The sequence below is a fragment of the Phacochoerus africanus genome, chromosome 16, assembly GCF_016906955.1.
Source record: "Phacochoerus africanus isolate WHEZ1 chromosome 16, ROS_Pafr_v1, whole genome shotgun sequence".
Taxonomy (NCBI): Eukaryota; Metazoa; Chordata; class Mammalia; order Artiodactyla; family Suidae; genus Phacochoerus; species Phacochoerus africanus.
This window is the reverse complement of record NC_062559.1, coordinates 14734607-14753836: the sequence shown is the minus strand read 5'-3', so window position 1 is coordinate 14753836 and position 19230 is coordinate 14734607. Positions and strand designations below refer to the sequence as shown.

Genomic DNA, 19230 nt, shown 5'->3' with positions numbered 1-19230 from the left:
CAAAAAAAAAAAAAAGAGAGAGAGAGATGGAGCTCCCAGGGGTCACTGATGTTAGGGGAAGCTGATCTGGTGGGAGAGGCGGGCACTGCTCCTGGGAACAGAAATAACCTCCAACCATAAACTGCTGTCCCGTGGACACAAGCCCTTGAATTGGTACAAGTGGGGACCTGATGCCTAAACTCGAAATAGTCATTGGAAAACTAGGAGGGCTCGGGATTTGAAAGGGGTAGGAGGGGGAGTGAAGGGACGAGGAAGCGGATGACAATTGGGTTAAGGGTGGCAGACCCTTACTTAAGCTGTAATTTAGGTTGATGGGGTATGCTTGCCGGCTTGACTACTTGGGGGAATTATTTACAAGGCTGAATGAACCCACGTACATCTTGGAAACCAGACTCGTGCAGAGAATCTGTCTCTGCAGCGTCTCCGGGGGGGCGGGGGCTCCGGCGGAGCTGGGCTGGCCGGCGGGTCGGGAGACCACAAGTCTTAGCTGTGCGCCTCACCAGCTCCATCACCATCTCTGGGCCTCATCTCCTCGTTCATCAACTGAGAAGACCAGGTTATCAGGTCCCTAGGGTTGCCCAAACTTTTATGAATGATCCCATTTCAGAATCAAAAGCCTCATAAAATGCCCCTTTGCTAGATTCATTCAGCGTCACCTTTGACACCGTCCGAAGAAGGACATGGGTCTGTGGGTGACCTTACCTTCGTCAGCAAGCATCCTTTAAAAGGGGGCACTCCACCTTCCTCGACTTGCCTCCTGGCTCTCATCACCAGCTGATTTCTATTTGTTTGCTGCTCCTTCATCTCCCTTCACTAGAACATTAGCTCCGTGAGAGCAGAGGCCTCCTGGTCGCACCCACCATGGTGACCTCTGAAGCTAGAAGGCCTCTGGGCACAGAGCTGGTGCACAACAGCCTTTGGCCGAGGGACCCTATGAGCGAGGGAGTGCATTAGCCGCAGCAGCACACCTGGTCTGCGTCCACAGGATGCCAGCACATCTGGATCTGGCTGTCGGCCGATACATGGAAGCAAATGCCTAGCTCATGAGTGACCATGGCGAGGCCAAACAGTCCAGCGCTTCCAAGCTGCAGTCAAATGACCTTGACATACACAGTAAGCAAATCAGTCCACTAGCTCCTCAGCTGCATGTTGCTCAGACGGGTCGTGGCTTAGCTGCGTTTCCCCCTTCGTGTCTTGTCTAGGCAGATTTGGTGTCATCTTCTTTTTAATTTTATTTAAAAATTTTTTTTAAATGGCTGCACCCCAACATATGGAAGTTCCTGGGCCAGGGATGGAATCTGAGCCACAGCTGTGGCAACGCTGGATCCTTTAACCCAGTGTGCAGGGCCGGGGATCAAACCTGCACCTCTGAAACCACAGGAGCCCCTGCAGTCAGTTTCTGAACCCACTGAGCCACAGCAGGTACTCCTAGACTTGGCGTCTGGAGGGAAGGACTGCCACACAGCAGAGGAAACGGAGGAGACGAACCCAAGCTGATCTCAGGAAAGGGTGTGACACCATCTCGGGTGCTGCCCACAGGGGGGGCAAGCAGCCCCTTGGAAATATGGGAGGCTTAGGGCAGACCAGTGAGGCAAAGGAACCCTGCAGGCATTTAACAGAAAATAGACGGCCCAGCCCCGCCCACCCAGGACCACGTGGGTGATTGCTCCACCCCCTGCCTGGCTGGCTTGAGTTCAGGGTCTCTACCCCTCACTTCTGGTGGTGTTCCTCAGAGTCGACACCTTCCTACCAGATCAGGCCTGCTGTTAATTGTCCCCTCATGACTCTCTACTCTTCCTAAACTTAGCCCTTTGAAAGTTCTATTTGCGCTTTAGTTAACTCAGAGCCCCGCGCTGCCCATACACCCATCAGACAGCAGGGACGGAGGCAGGCAGCTTGGACATCATCTATTTTGTGTAGCCCACAGGGCTCCAGCTGGAAGCCCCCCTAGTGTCTTGTGGGGGTGTGGCAGGTGTCTCAGGCGTGAGAGGGACAGGAGATGACCTCAGGAGACTGGAGGAGAGTGGCCTCCTGCTCTCAATTGCCATCTCTTGATGCTTCATTGATTTCAGCTCCTGATGGGACTATGTCCACCCATTCATTAGAAGGTACTATGTCTCACTTCCACTTATTTATAATCGATTTTTTTTTTTTGTCTTTTTAGGGCTGCACCTGCAGCATGTGGTGACTTGACTGCCCAGGCTAGGGATCAAATCAGAGCATTAGCTACTGGCCTATGCACAGCCGCAGCAATGCCAGATCCAAGCCACGTCTACGACCTACACCACAGCACACGGCAATGCCAGATCCATAACCCACTGAGTGAGGCCAGGGATCAAACCCACATCCTCATGGATACTAGTTGGGTTCCTTACCGCTGAGCCACAACAGGAACTCCTCATTTATTTTTCAATCTGCTTTGTCCCTGGCAGAGGAAATGAATCACTGTGTCCAGGCTTGGCAGCTGGGGAGCTGAGTATTTTCCTTCCTGAATGTAGGCGGAGGCCCAAGCACTGCTCATGGCTCTGTGCAGAACAGAACCGCTGGCAAATCTGCCTTGTTATCAATGTTTGATCAGCGAATGCACGGAGTTGAGGCTGCGGTGCAGAAGGAGCATGGGCTTGGAGCGATCTGTCGGAGTCTCATTTTCCTCAGGCCTGCTGTTTGCTCTCCTGGGAGACATAAAATACACGGTCAGCGTGAGGATTACGTGAGATGACGTCCAGGGCTTGGCGCACAGGAGGTAATCAACGAAAACCCGCAGGGGTATGTAAACTCTGCGCGAAGGCAGAAAACCGAGTCCCCATGAAGCTAAGGTGTGTGTCGCCCCTCCCGACTTGGTTGTCACTAATCCTGCCATGTGTCAGTATTTTAGGACCGTCTTGAACTCCATGCTAAATGAATCCTCAAAACCTGTGGTGAGGGGGAGAGTTTCAAAACAATCCCTTTTTCAGGCTCCTCATTGTGTCCCTGTAACTCTGAATCAAAGATTATAACAGAGGATGAAAAACACAGCCGAACAGCAAACATTTCCCCTAAGCCCTCCGCAACTTTAAGCAGGAACTTTCAGGACACTGGACAAACTGGACCAGGAATGGAAAGTGGAGCAATGGCGCCACCACGTGGTGAAACTTCAAACGACAGCTTTGACGGCTGGTTTTTCATGACGGCTGGTTTTTCATGACGGCTCTAGCCACCGTCTAGAGCACAGTGAAGCCCCTGGCCGGTGGGAGGGGCTCACTGACTACTTACTGGTGAATGAATTCCACCCGCCCAGAGTCCGAAGAGCTGGGTCTGAGGTTTTAGGTCACCAGTTGGTGTGACTTTGCAGTCCCTGGGCCTCAGTTTCCTCATCTGCAGGGGGAGGGCTTGAGCCATCCCTCAGCCGGGGTCCCAGGACTCTCTTTCCAGGATGATCATTTCCAAGACTCCCAACCCGGGGCCCTGGCCAGGTCAGCGTACCTCCCGGGCTTAACTTCCTTACAGGGTCAAGGGTCTCCGACCTCTCCTGGGTTGACCCTGAGGCCACTGTTGTGAGAGGCTCCCCCACGTGGAAGACTTTAGCTAAGAACCCACCTGTCCCATGAACGGCAGGATTCCAACTCCACAGACAGAACTTCCCCAGAAATTCCACAGAGGGGTATGGCTGTCACCAGGCCAGGGCAGCCTTTCGGATGCCAGCTGCCAGGGCGGCCTCAGTACCTGTCAGGGAAATTTCCAGCCCCAGCTCCCTTCCCCTCTCTCCCGGGGAAGATGTCACCAGAACGAGAAGCCATGGGGAATCCTGAATATATGAAAGGCACTCAATTGTACATTCTTTCCTGTCTTTTTAGGGCCCCCAGGGCATATGGAAGTTCCCAGGTTCGGGGTTAAATCGGAGTTGCAGCCGAAGGCCTACATCACAGCCACAGCCACAGCCACAGCCACAGCCACAGCCACGCAGGATCCAAGCAGTGTCTGCAACCTACACCACAGCTCAGGGCAACACCGGACCCTTAACCCACTGAGCAAGGCCAGGGATCAAACCCGAAACCTCATGGTTCCTAGTCGGGTTCAGTACCACTGAGCCACAATGGGAACTCCCTCAACTGTATGGTCTTAAATGGTGAATTTTATATTGAGTGAATTATATCTCAAATTTTAAAAAGCCTTGGAATACCTATCAAAGGAGGGGAAAGAAAGAAGACGAGGAAAGGAGAGGAAAGAGAAGAGAACGAAATCAGAGCAGCTCCTGCGGGTAGAGAGAAACTGAGAGAATGTTCTGGGATTCTCTGGACCAGCTCCCACGGGAAGGGTTTCCTTTTGGAGTAGAAATTCAAACTGAGGGCGTGATCCTATTACCTGCTTGAATGTATTGGACAATTAGGGTTAGATGACACCCCAGCGCTGCATTCTAGAAGGAGGGCAAGTCCAGGGGAGACAGACGAGGGGCCCGCCGACCTCGCGGGGTTCCTTCCTACTGGCTCTTCACTGTTCTAAGACACGTGGCAGCTGCAGGTCTGGGTTCCCCCCGACCGCCCAGAACCCCTTGTGGAAAAAAACCCTTTCCCCTTTTGTTTAGCTGCGACTGAGCTGGAATTTTCCAAAAGGAAGGAACATTTCCTTGCAAACTTAGGGAACCAACAAAGCACAAAGGGTTTAGAAAAAAATAAAACACCAACCACACAACCCATTCCAACGAGTGGAGATTTCCACTGCCGTCGAAGCAGAGCGAAGCTGGGGGAAGAGTGGCTGCGACCCCCGCGCGCTGACTCGCCCCCTTACAGGCGTCTTGCCTTCTCCTCTCTCAGAGCTCCCCCTGCACAGCCAGGGTGGGGAGGGAGCCCGGCGTGGGGGGGTCCATGAAGCCACGTCCTGAGCACCAGAGGAGGGGTCCTGAGTGGCCTTTCCGGGTGCTGCTTTCAGTTCACCCCAGAGTTACGGAGACAGATCCGCTGGAAACCGCACGAGCCACCCAGGCATCTCCTGCTTCCAGAAGTAACCTGTCGAGGATGACCCGGCGCCAGGCTGGATGGCGTAGGGGGCCACAGAGCTGACCGCCTGGCATCGGGCACCTGGGAAGCCAGGCCAGCCCAGGCCCTTTTGTGGCTTCGAGGGGTGGAGTGGGGCCTCGTCCCCACGGAGCAGAGGAACCTCGAACCTCGGAAGGCGGCATGGGCCAGTGTGAGGCGGGGGTGGAGTGCGGGATGGGGGTGCGGGGAGTTGAGCTATCGGAAACTTCGCTCTCCAGGGGGTGGAGGGTGTTTTGCTGCCGGTAGGGCTGGAGCGACTGGATGGGGACCATGAGCCTAAGGGCTGTTACGGCGCAGATCACAGATGGGAAACACGGAGGGAGGCACGCATCTTCCTCAGCCCGCGGTCACCGAGCCTCTTAACGTCACCAACCGCGGCCCACCGTTCCTTTCGGAGGGTCCGGTCTTCCCGCAGACAGCCTCCCACCTCCCTGCGTAGCCCTGAGTTTTGCTGCAAGTGCTCCCAAGTGTTTGTGAATCAATCCCGGGGGCTCCCGGAAGCCCTGCATCTGCAGTGGCGGGTGCCTGCCGACCCTGGGACAGCCCCCTGCACATCTGCCTGAAGTTCTGGGAGGTGAGCCTCTTTGTCCTGGGCCCTCAGGGGCATTCCCCAAAAGGTGCTCTCTTACACACACACACACACACACACACACTTCTCTCAAGGCTGGTACACGGGGTGACGGGGCTGAGACTCCAGCCACCCTGGGCACCTGGGTCTCGAAGAGTCTGGCCCAGGGCACAGGTTGCTCTCTTCCCCTCTTCTGTGGTCTTATCCAAGAGCCTTTCAATTTGGCTTTGTCTGGTATCACCCAATTTTTTTTTTTTTGGTCTTTTTTAGGGCTGTACCCTTGGCATAATGGAAGTTCCCAGGCCAGGGGTCCAATCCGAGCTATAGCTGCCAGCCTACACCACAGCCCACAGCAACTTGGGATCTGAGCCGCATCTGCAACCTACACCACAGCTCATGGCAACGCCAGATCCTTAACCCACTGAGCGAGGCCAGGGATCGAAGCCGCAACCTCATGGTTCCTAGTCGGATTCGCTTCCACAGCATCATGACGGGAACTCCTGGTATCACCCAATTTTAAGACATGCCTTTTCATTCTGGAAACACCATGGAGATTAGAATTGGCATCCCCTTTTTTGCCCAGGGAATTTTTTTCAGTCAGTCTGTGGATTCAAATCTAAATGTGGGACAGGAGTTCAGCGGGACCCCACGCCCAGAAGCATGCAAACACCAGACGGGATTGCTAAAGGAGGACGCTGAACACCCTCCAGCAGAAGCAGCCCCCTCCTGGGGCGGGGGGTGCACCGAGGGATGGGCTGGGGTGCTGGCATGTGCCCACTGACGTATATGGAATGACTGTCCAATGGGGACCTGCTGTAGAGCACAGAGAAGTCAACCCAATATTCTTTGATCATCTATGTAGGAAAAGAATCTTAGAGAGAATAGACGTACATACACATATAACTGAATCACTCTGTTGTACAGCAGAAATGGTCACAACGTTATAAATTAACTATCCTTCATTAGAACTTTAAAAACATGAAAAAAAATGAAAAAGACAAGCGATAACAAACGCTGGAGAGGGTGTGGAGAAAAGGGACCCTTCCTACACGGTTAGTGGGAATGTAAATTGGTGCAACCACTGTGGAGAACAGTATGGAGGTTCCTCAAAAAACTAAAGATAGGAGTTCCCGTCGTGGTTCAGTGGGTTAGGAACCTGACTAGTAACCATGAGGATGTGGGTTCCATCCATGGCCTCGCTCAGTGGGTTAAGGATCCGGCTTTGCTATGAGCTGTGGTGTAGGTTGCAGACTTGGCTAGGATCTGGCATAGCTGTGGCTGTGGTGTAGGCTGGCAGCTGTAGCTCTGATTGGACCCCTAGCCTGGGAACTTCCATATGCTGCAGGTGTGGCCAAAAAACAAACAAACAAAAAATCTAAAAATAGACCTACTGTATGATCCAGCAAGCCCACTCCTGGACTTATATCTGGAGGAAAACCATAAGTTGAAATGATATATTCACCCCAGTGTTCACTGCAGCACACCATTTATAATAGCCAAGACAGGAAGCAACCTAAATTTAAAGAGAAACCAAAGCAACCCTCCAGGCGCAGCCCTGCAGAATGTCTCAGAGCCCAGGGGCCGGGCAGGGGTGACTCTGGGGGCCTGAGGTCTGTTCTCTCTGCTGCAGCATCTGGCGCTGCCCTGGGGCTCTGGTACTTCAAGGAAATAGCCCGCTAGCCATTTTGCTACACATGTTTTGATTATTAAAATTTTGATATTGATTTTAGGCTCCTGGACCAGGGACGTCAGCAATCGGAAGGTCTCTGCAGCAACACCTGACCCCCAAAGGACCATGAAGCCTTGCTCATGTCTGTCCACGGAATCCTTTCCAGGGACTGTCTAACTGTAGGCCTGAGGTACACTTGGTAGAGCCAGAACAGCAGAGAAAGAAGAAGGAGAAGAGAGAACTCATAGGAGATGGTCCCTGACAAGCCACCCCAGAAACTGAGAGCTCCAGGGAGACCTACTCTCTGTCCTTGGCCATGAGCAGCTGGTGTTAGCAATCCAGTCCTGCCGGCCCCTTAGGACAGAGCAGGGTGTGCCTGTGCGACAGATCACAATGCCCTGGCAGCAGTGTGCTTCCATCACGTAGGGACTGACTCTCCAATAGAACAATCTAGCTCCCCTCAGAGGTCCTCTGAGCTTGGCTTGCTTGATACCCGAGGGCAAAGCCTCCTTCGGGCCTTGATCTTACCCCATTCCTTGCCGCACCATCTTGTGGGGCCATTGGGACTTTGGACCAGATGGAACCCAGGATCTTGGCATCTTTTTATTTTATTTATTTATTTTGTTGTTGTTGTTGTTGTTGTTGCTATTTCTTGGGCCGCTCCCGTGGCATATGGAGGTTCCCAGGCTAGGGGTTGACTCGGAGCTGTAGCCACCGGCCTCCGCCAGAGCCATAGCAATGCGGGATCCGAGCCGCGTCTGCAACCTACACCACAGCTCACGGCAACGCCGGATCGTTAACCCACTGAGCAAGGGCAGGGACCGAACCCACAACCTCATGGTTCCTAGTCGGATTCGTTAACCACTGCGCCACAACGGGAACTCCCTTGGCATCTTTTTAGATGCAGTTGCCAGGTGAGTGACACAGACATGAGCATCCTGAATGCAGAGGAAGGGGCTCCTGTGGGCTGGGCTGTGAGGAGGCGGGGCCAGTGAGGGCAGCACGACCTGGGCAGGTTGGGGGAGGGGAGAGGCCATTCGAGGCAGAGGGACTGGGAGTCAGTCCCCATGATGGGGCATGTCCAGCCCAGTGAGGCCTCTCTGCCATGGACATCGGCAGGAGATCTTGCCCAGGAGGAACGACACGGCGGACAATTTGCCTTTATCGCAGAAGAGCACGAGACAGGCAGAGAAGGGCCCAGGGCGGGGGCGATGGATGGTGCCCGCAGCAATCCTCATTCCAGCCGATGACCGTCCAGACCGAGGCATGCAAAGCATTTTCATAGCCCTTAACCACATGCCAGGCAGCAGCCAGGCTGTGCAGACAAGTTATCTCCTCTAAGTCTCATGACAGTCCTAGGACAAAGGTATTATTACGGCCTTCATCTTAGAGATGGCGAAACTGGGGGACAGAGGAGCGCATCCCTTGCCTGAGGACCCACCAGCAAACCCAAGGGTCTGGAGCTGGAGCCCGCCCCACACCTGACCATGAAGCCACCCTTCTACCAGTTTAAGCCCTCGTGGGTGGCTCCTGATATGAGGAGCACGGCGGAAAATGCACAGCAGAGGACAAGACACAGCCTTGCTCTTGGGATGCTGGAGTGGACGTTTTCTACATGGGTACTTGATTCATGGGCAGTCAGCGTCGGCCCTGGAGATGCTAAGATGGAAGAAAATGTCCTTGGGAAACTCTTAACCCAGGGGGAGCAGGAGCATCTAGGATTATCCAGAACACTGGGTATAGACTGTGATGTAATGAGCGCTGGCCGTTCAAACACAGGCCAGTGGGAGATGGCATCGGGCCTGGACTAGGGGGAGGGGAGGCTCTCACCAAAGTCCCGTCCCAGCCTGGGGGCAGCCCATCCAGGGCCCCTTTGAACCCAGAGCTCCAGACAGGTACTGGCTAGCCCAGCCCCGTGGGGCCAGTTCCAGTGTGGCCAGAGAGAAGGATGGGGGGTTGGGGGAGCTGGGGAGGGGGGATCCACAGCGTAGGTTGCTTCCCGCTCCACTCTCAGTTTTGTTCCTGGGTGGCAGTGGGGCTTGAAGCATATTTTCCCAATGTGGTTCCTATGTCCCCACCCCATCTAAATCAGAATCATCTGGTTTAAGGTTGCAGATTCCCAGGCCCCATGCAGGATCTCTGGGAATAAAAGGGGGAGCCCTGGAATTTGAAAAACACCTGGTCCTAGAGATTCATCATCCCTCCCACCCCCTGCCCCACTGTCCCCCCTCCCCTTAAATGCTGATTTTGGAAACATAGTAAGAAGAGCAGGTTGTAGAGGGGAGTTAATGAGTTTGGCTCTAGAGCTGTTTTCAGATATCCAACAGGGAGTGAGATATTAAAAGCTACAGCTCAGAGGAGCCCCTGGGGTTGGGATGGATCTAGAGATTGAAGAATATAACCGTAGGGAGTTCCTGTTGTAGCTCAGTGGTAATGAACCCGACTGGGATCCATGAAGATGTAGGTTCGATCCCTGGACTTGCTCAGTGGGTCAAGGATCCGGTGTTGCCGTGAGCTGTGGTGTAGGCTGGCAGCAGTAGCTCTAATTCGACCCCTAGCCTTGGAACTTCCATATGTTTCAAGTGTGGCCCTAAAATACAAAACAAAACAAAAGCACACAAGAGGCCAGCAAAAGACATCGTCCCGGAGAGCAAGTGACTCTGCTGGAGGGCTGGACCACCACACCCCAGGCCAGCAGCCCCTTCTTCCAGCAGAGATGGCCCAGGCTAGCTGAACGACTGAGCATTTTGGTCCAAGAAGGACTGAAAACATCTAACAGGTTCTTAAAGCGCCCCCACCTGGTTAAACTTCATGTTACAGACCTCACCGAAAATTTCATTTTTAATCCTGCACATCCAAGATGGAGTGTGAGTTAAATATTCATTTCCCTGGGAGAGTCATTAGGGGATAGTAGAAACTGTGGGAATAACTGGACATAGCCAAGGACTGTGAGTGGAATGAGAACGGTGGGCTGAAGGAGCAGGAAAGGTGATCAGAAATGTGGGGGAGAGATTACAGAGAGTGGGGCCCGGACATATGGGTTTAGGAAAATGATGGTGAACAACGCAAATTAATGGTGCCAAGGAGAGGGAGGATGAAAATAGAGAAAGGATCCTTTGATCTGACAATTAGGAGACCCCGATGACACTTAAGAGGCCAGATGAGAGTAGGGATGGGAAAGAAACCCATCAGGTACGTCCCTGGTGCCAAGGATTGAGAGGTAAAATGGAAAGCAGCCTGCGTACACCTTTCCTTTGAAGAGTTTGTTAATGGAGTAGACAGATAAGAAGGCAAGGGATGAGAATTTGCAAAAGGAACATGAAAGAGGACCTGGGTGTAGCTGGAGGTGGAGAGAAAGGATCCAGTCAACGAGAGGCGATTAAAGATGCGAGATAAAAAGGGAGGAGGCTGGGGTGTGATGGTTGGGTGGTTGGGTGGAGAAGAGGAGACGGGTGATGAGGAGACCAGGTGGAGGGACCAAGCCTGGAAAGGGACCTCTTTCTCCAGGAAAGAAGACAAGTGAGGACACAGGTGTTCTCAGGTGGAGATGAGGGTTTATTAAAACATGAGACATGTCCCCTCTTCCTTTCCCCTTTAGTGACTAAAAAGCAAGGTCATGTGTAGTTGAAATTTGCCCAACTGGGAAGACGTCCGGTGATGAAGGATTGCGGGGAAGGGGCAAGATGCATGGGTGATGCGCCTCCCCGCTGGGTGCTTGGCCTCAGCTTCGGGCCCGCTTCTCCTAAAAGGATGGGCATTGCTGATGCAGTGGGTTCAGCTCTGACAACTGCATGTGACAACAGTGGAATTTTAGACATCGAGGAGCCAGGGGACGCAAGGGTTCCCTTGGGAACAATTTCTGATGCTTCGTCTGCTTCATTCCTTGTTCATATAATGTTATTACTAATTTTTACTTCTTGCCCAAAGAACATTGCCAACACAATACCTGGATTTTTTAAAAATCAAGATTTCATTTTTCCATGTTGTGCTTTTTTTTTTTTCTTGTCTCAATCCCCATAGTTCTATGATTTTTATGTGGATCTAACCAGATCGGAGATTTCTGCAGACTGTATTTTCCAGAAAACGGCCACAGCAGCATTTCAAGTGCTGCATGCTTGTCTGGAAACTGGGCCACTCTCCCATCCCAGGGGAGAGTCTTTTTTCTTCCCCTTTGAATCTGGATGGGACTTTGCGACTGCCTCCCTGAACGGAGGTGGAGGCGACACTGTAATTTCCAAAACTTGGTCATAGAAAGTGAGTTGACCTCTGCCGGGCTCTCTGGGACCCTCTCCCTCGGAACCCAGCTCCTGCGTCCCAGGAAAGCTCAAGGCACACGTCGGTGTCCTGGCCAATTGATGTATCACCAGTTACCAGCCATGTGATCGAATGAGCCTCAGATAAACCATCCAGCTGTGTCCTGTTTGAATTCCTGATCCATAATAAATGCTTGTCTCATGCAACTAAGTTTTAGGGTGATTTTTTAATGCAGCCCTAATAACTGGCAAACTGCTTTTGTTGGCTAACTTTTGCATTTGTTAGCATGAGCATGGACTCATGTTGTTCCATAGTCATAATTATTTTATTGGCTGCAAGATATTTTGAATTGATGTGGTATAGCTTATGTAAATATGGTGCTTTTCTTGGCTATTTAAACGGTTTCTCACTTTCCACTACTTACGTAATGATATAAAAAGTTGTGCCGAGAGATTTTTTTTCTTTTTCTTTGAATTGCTTCCTTGGGACAAATTCCCAGAAGGGAAATTACTTCAGGGTGTAAACATTTTTCTGACTCCACAAATGTACTACCAAATTGCTTCTCAAAACTGCATCACTAGATCCTACCATCCATTGTGTTTGGCAGGTTGGGTATATAAAAGCAGCTCAAATTTGTTTTGAAGTGGGGCATAAATAAATAACTGCATTAAAGAAAAACCTTTACTAGATTATCATTAATTTAATCAGTGAAAATTGTACATTATCATTGCCTATAATGTGTATATCTCGGGTGAGTACTGAGGCTGAAATTTGGTTCTATTTAAAAGTGGTTTTTCTGGAGTTCCCGTCCTGGCTCAGTGGTTAACAAACCCGACTAGTATCCATGAGGTTGTGGGTTCGATCCCTGGCCTCGCTCAGTGGGTTAAGGATCTGGTGTTGCCGTGAGCTGTGGTGTAGGTCCCAGACACGGCTCAGATCCCAAGTTGCTGTGGCTGTGGTTTAGGCCGGCAGCTGTAGCTCCAATTTGACCCCTAGCCTGGGAACTTCTATATGCCCCAGGTGCGGCCCTAAAAAGGAAAGAAAAAAAATTTTTTTTTAATAAATAAAAAATAAAAATGGTTTTTCTTGAGTTCCCATGATGGCACAGTGGAAACGAAACCAACTAGAAACCATGAGGTTTCAGGTTTGATCCCTGGCCTCGGCTTAGTGGGTTAGGGATCCGGCGTTGCCATGAGCTGTGGTGTGGGTCAAAGACGTGTTTCGGATCTGGCGTTGCTGTGGCTGTGGCGTAGGCCGGCAGCTGTAGCTCTGATTCAACCCCTAGCCTGGGAACCTCCATATGCTGTGGGTTCCACCCTAAAAAAAAAAGAAAAAGAAAGAAAAAGGGTTTTTCCTTATTTTAAAAATGGCCAAAAATTATATACATAAAATGTATATTCTTTATCCTGTAATGAATTTATAAGAGCTCTTGAAATCACTATTTTTTAAGCTTCAAGTCACAATTCATTAGCAGATTATGAAATTAAGTGGCTCATAACCAACATCAAAGAAAAATTAGAATAGAAATAAAAATATACGAAAATTACATTCTAATAATCTTATCAGAACAGAAAAAAAGTACCACTCAACACGTAGTGAGTTTTCGCATGTGTGAAAATTTTTGTCTCAATATAAGTATGTACTGGGTCCTAATGTAAAATGTTCTTTTTCATGGTGAAGGAGGCAACAAAATGTTTTTTAAAATTGGCCTTATAAAGACAAATTAACTAACCCCTTTTCATATTGATGTGAACATTTCTAAAGCTACATCTTCCCTGGGAGGATTCCCATTGTGGCTCAGTGGTTAACGAATCAGACTAGGAACCATGAGGTTGTGGGTTCGATCCCTGGCCTCGCTCAATGGGTTGAGGATCTGGAGTTGCCGTGAGCTGTGGTGTAGATCACAGATGTGGCTCGGATCTGGCGTTGCTGTGGCTCTGGCATAGGCCATCAGCTACAGCTCTGATTAGACCCCTAGCCTGGGAACCTCCATGTGCCTGGGGTGCAGCCCTAGAAAAAGACAAAATAAAATAAAAAATAAAGCTCCATCTTCCCTTTTTATTTTGAATTGTCTTCCTTCTCTGCTATTTGAATTTTTCACATAGTCAGGCCCAGCAGCCTTTCATAATTTCTTATTTCAGCCAAAACCAGAAATGCATCTTGTTCCAATGAAGGTGATAAATGATCCATCCCATTTTTTTATCCCCTCGATTCATACTGGAGCATTCTCTGGACACCCCCAAACCAAACCTAAAAAAAACCTCATGTGGGCTCCGCAAAATGCAAAGGAAGCGCTCAGGCACAAATGCTCTCACGAGGTGGGCAGATTGAGAAGATGGGATAATCCTGAGCGCAGTTCCCTCTGTTCTCACTTGCAGCTGTCAGAGTTTATGTGGCATCAGCACAAGGAGTGCTGGTGCAAGTGCTGAGTGAGCAAATGTTCTCACACTCCCCCAGAGTCACGGAAAGTGAAAAAACGTTGAAGAAGAAGTAAAGCTGATGCCTCAGAATGATAACGAGAGACGCGCTTGGGGACAGAGTGGATAGAGGCTAATAAAATGATAGTGACAAGAAGAATGGCTACGGTATAGTGTGTATTTACCAGGTCCCCCTGAGGTTCATCATTATTTCCATTCTGCAGATGAGAAAAGTGCAGCCCCAGAAGGCTACGTGACTTACCTAAGGTTGCTCAGCTCGGTAATAGGTGCCTGGGATTTGAACTTGATCTTGATCCAGTAATAGGTGGCCTGGAATTTGCTCACGCGCTTGTTGAAGGCCTCGCCTCCAGAAGCCAGTGGTTACAATCAAAGGAAAACGGTGAGCGCCTGAGGGGAGTTCCTTAAATTTAGGCGTCTTAAAGAAATATGTCTGTTGCGCTGTGGGAACCTTCCAGACTTCCCCTTCTACTCTGGAGAGTGTCTTTCACAAGACCGGATCTTGTCATCTAGAACGAAAGCAGCCTCTGCCCTGTACCGGGCTGGAGAGAAGCGAGACTCATCTTCCGTATTCCGTCCGTTCTTTTGCTGGATTCTGTTTGGATCATGAAAATCCCTCATGTTGCAAAGTCCCAAAGAGGCTGTGGAGACCCTGGCTCCCAACACAGAAACGGTTGCCGGTGTGTGTGGGGATTTTGACCCATCACGGCCTCCTTCTAGCTGTGTGATGCTGCCACGTTTTCCTCACTTATAAGATGGGGCTAATATGGTCCTACCAATTAGGACAGACAGTGCCGTGTCCACAGTAAGGGGTACATTAGTGTCATTTCCATAATTATTACGTACTATAATGATTTATTTTGAAGTCAGTATACTTTATATTAATTATATTTTGGTTTTTTTCTGTTTTATCGGCAGCATATTTACAGATTGGGTGAGTGTTTATGTTGACGTTTGTAAGTTACATTTAATCACCTGGCATTTTCCTTTTTTTTTTTGGTCTTTTTGCCTTTTCTAGGGCCGTTCCCTCGGCGTATGGAGGTTCCCAGGCTAGGGGTCGAATCGGAGCTGTAGCCGCCTGCCTACACCAGAGCCACAGCAACACAGGATCCGAGCCGTGTCTGCAATCTAGACCACAACTAATGGCAACGCCAGATCTTCAACCCAGTGAGCAAGGCCAGGGATCGAACCTGCAACCTCAGGGTTCCTAGTCGGATTCGTTAACTACTGCGCCACGACGGGAACTCCCACCTGGCGTTTTCTTACCTAAGTCCTCCATTTCCAGAACCCACGCTCTTTGGGTGGGGTGACCATGTCTCAGTTTACACATGTCGCAGTGTAATTGTTAATGATGTCCCCTTTCCACTCCAAAGCGTCTTAGCCTGGAAGAAAAATCGAATGGTCATCCCATCTGGAGAACCCCAACCCCTCCTAGCTCTAGTCACTGCTGTATTATGTGATCTGGGTCAGGAGGCCCAAAGCCTGGCATAGAATCAAGGGCAGTGATCCTAATCATTTTTCAGGCCAGGCCCCCTGGACAGGCCGCAGAAGCCTTTGGACACCTTTCTAAATGCATTTTCAAATACATAACATTAAATGCACAGGATTAGAAAGAAATTCTGTAATTTTGAACAAAATGCTAATCAAAATATTGGAAAAACCAAATTGGGCTATAGTAATACATATGCTTTTTTTTTTTTTTTTGGTCTTTTGTCTGTTTAGGGCCACCCCCGCAGCATAGGGAGGTTTCCAGGCTAGGGGTTGAATTGGGGCTGTAGCTGCTGGCCACAGCCACAGCAACTCGGGATGCAAGCCACATCTTCCACCTACACCACAGCTCACAGCAACACCAGGTCATTAACCCACTGGGCGAGGTCAGGGATCAAACTTGCATCCTCATGGATACCAGTTGGGTTCATTAACCACTGAGCCAGGATGGGAACTCCTATATATGCTTTTTAATTAATGATTGAATAAGAGGTCTAGTGACAGGTTTAGTAGCCATTATAACTTCAAAGCACACAACAGTGAACGTGATACAGAAAATGCCTGTGATTTCTTTTAGTAGCAAAGCCACAGGTACCATTTCTGTTTGTTTTCTATATTCGTAATGGAATGTAACTTTTGCCCTGTCCAAGTTTACAGATGTCTTAAATTCTTTCCAGAGCTCCTGCGCTCTCCATTTAAAGAGCCCCTGGACTTGGGTAGACATTTGCGGCAGGCAGGAGGGATGCAAAAAGCCCTACCATTTACCGCATGCATGTTGCACAAGCCATTTAATGGTCCTGTGACTCTGTTTCTCCTCTTTCATGGGAATGTTAATATCTACCTCACAAAATCACTTTGAGGATGAAATCAGGTAATGCATAGAAAAAGCTTAGTTCAGTGTCTGATGTGTTTTATTAGTTCTCCACGGGTAGTTCTGGCCAGAGTACTGTGGTTATTGCTGTCACTCTGAAGGTCTACTTAGGAATAGTTAACACGGGCTCCCACAGGTCACCAAGTATCATTCATCTTGACTCATGTGCGGCCAGCAGGGTGCAGCAAATGCCACACCACAGTATAAGTTTAGGTGGAAAAGAAAATGGAGCCGGGAGTGGGAACCAAGCATCCTCTCTGCTCACACACACAATGAACTAGAGGAGCTAGGTTCCCTCTGCCCCTTCGCTTGGTCCACAGTTCTGGAACAGTGATCAGTCCCTGTTCTAAGCTCAAGCCCACCCAGACCACCAAAGCACTGTCATGGTGAAGCTGGAAGTTCAGGGATCAGTCTGAGACCAGCGGTTTACAAGTGCCCCATGTTAACCCAGCAGCGTTTTCACTATGTCATTGGGGAGCATGGGTGCTGGGTCCTGGGGAGAATTTTGACACAAGGGGGCCTCTCAATCTACTCTCACTGGCTCCTTACACTCATCTGTGTTATCCAAGCTTTCACCTGTTCTCCACGTGGGCCCAGGAGCCACCAGGGCTTACACAGGCTATGCCCAACTTTGGCACATCAACTTAGGATATCCTGCTCTGTCTTCGCTTATCCCACCATGATGAAGTTACCGCCTTCTGTTACTCTGTGCAGAAATTACCCCATAAGCCTTTGAACCTGGGCTCCCGGTGCACACATAGAAAGAAACCATCCCTATTACAGTGGCAGAGAGCAAGTTGTAGGCGCCAAGGCGTTATCACCTTATCCCTTTGCAACCTTTCTCCAGGACATCCAAGAAATGAGACACAATTAAATAGAATGATGGTAGGAACATTCGGCATGAAAGAAGCAAGCTGAGGTATCTTTTGAAAACGCTGCCCCAGGGGATGGAGGGAGGCAGTGGATCTGGTCGCCGAGTTCCCCCAACCCGCCCGGACTGCCGCGCTGGGCGGAGGTTATGGCTCGCTTCGCGATGGGTGGTGTTGGTCACTCACGTCTGGGGGCATCAAGGTCCCCCTGGAAGCCGGGTCTGTGCGCTTCCTGGACAAGTTCAACATAGGGCAGCCCGGTGCTACGGGGTCCTGTTCCTGTATGGTGCTCGCTCTGCCCTCCCCTTCGCCCTCCCGCTTCCCGCCCCAGACCTGGCTGTCGGCTCCGCGACGCTCTGGCGGAGTCCCTTCCGCCCTGCTGAGTCTGGAGGCAGAAGAGAAGTCACTTCCAGGCTTCGCTGTGGCTCTGCGGAGCCACGTGGGGGCTGAGCTTGGCCGTCGAGTTCTCCACTTGGGCCGACTATTTGCACCTGCTGCAGGCTGCGGCCCGGGAGCGCAATCCACTAGGCTCTTCCACTATGTTTTCCGGGCTGCGGCCGTGTCAGATTTCTATGTTCCTGTCTCTGAAATGCCTGAACACAAGATCCAGTCATCTGCGAGCCCACGGCAGATAACAAGGAAGATGGTGCCAAAAATGCTTTCTCTTTTGGTTAAAGATGGGGCTCCCAAAGCATTTATAATTTAAGTGGGAGACTGACCCCCCCCCATCGTAATTGACTGTGCACGGAGTGCTTTGGAAATTGATCGACATCAAGTGGTAGTGGCCAATATCCTTGATTTACCACGGTCATTTGTGGTTATTATCACCAAAGACTCAGAAACCAAGTTATTGTTATCAGAAGAAGTAGAAAAGGGCATCGAGACAAAAGATAGTGGATGATCTTCAGGCTCCACATACAGCTTTGACACATGACGAAGCCGAAATAAAAAGCCCATAGTTACAGGATCAAAAATTGTTCAGTGGACCAGTGCTCTTACAGATGGTGAGAACGAGAATAAATCTTTTGCTTTAGAAAGAGAAAACGAAGGGGAAAAGCTGTGAGTGGTGTGCGAATGAGTGTGTTTGGGTCTTTCAAAAGTCCTTTTATACTCATTCAAAAGTGAAAACAGGAGTTCCCATTGTGGCTCAGCTGTAACAAATCTACTAGTATCCATGAGGATGCCTGTTCCATCCCTGGCCTCGCTCAGTGGGTTAAGGATCCGGTGTTGCCATGAGCTGTGGTGTAGGTTGCAGATGCAGCTTGGATCTGGAGTTGCTGTGGCTGCGGTGTAGGCTGGCAGCTGTAGCTCCAATTCAACCCCTAGCCTGGGAACCTCCATATGCCCCGGGTGTGGCCTTAAAAAAAAAAAGAAAGAGACAAAGGCAAAGCAGTTATCACCAGACCACCTGACAGTCTCACCTGAATGTTATCTTGATTTTGAAAATGAACCCAAGCTGCTTTTCCCCTAAAAAAAAAAAAGAGCTTATTGGCAATTATATTCCTCAAAATATGCATGTGGGCCCTAAATATCAATCTTCTTCATACTGTAAAAAGGATTATGGATGCATAAATGGCCATGCTTTGAAGATCAGATATTTGTTGCCTACTGTATGGTAGGTCCTGAGGATTCTGAGGATTAAAAAGATGACTAAATATGTCTAGGTTGGGAAGTGGTTATATTAAAAAAAAAAAAAAGAAAATGCTGCCCCAGACATAGAAAACAAACTCGTGATTACCAAAGGGGAATGGGGGAGGGAGAGCTAAATAGGAACTTGGGAGTAACAGATACACACACACACACGACTCGGTATAACAAGGACCTACTGTATAGTGCAGGGACCTACATTCGGCATGTTATAATAACCGGTAATGAAAAAGAATCTGAAAAAGAATGTGTGTGTGTATATATATATATATATATATATACACACATGTATAACTGAATCACTTTGCCATACACCTGAAACATTGTAAATCAACTATACTTCAGTTAAAGAGAACAATAATATTTAAAAGAAAAGACTTCCCTCCTCCAAATGACCAACCCAGGAATGGCTTGTAG

The 19230-nt window shown here is 49.8% G+C and overlaps 1 pseudogene; it reads left to right on the top strand.

Moving 5' to 3' along the window:
- Nucleotides 1–16736: 16736 nt before the first annotated feature.
- Nucleotides 16737–17872, top strand: LOC125117313 (phosphopantothenate--cysteine ligase-like; annotated as a pseudogene).
- Nucleotides 17873–19230: the final 1358 nt, after the last annotated feature.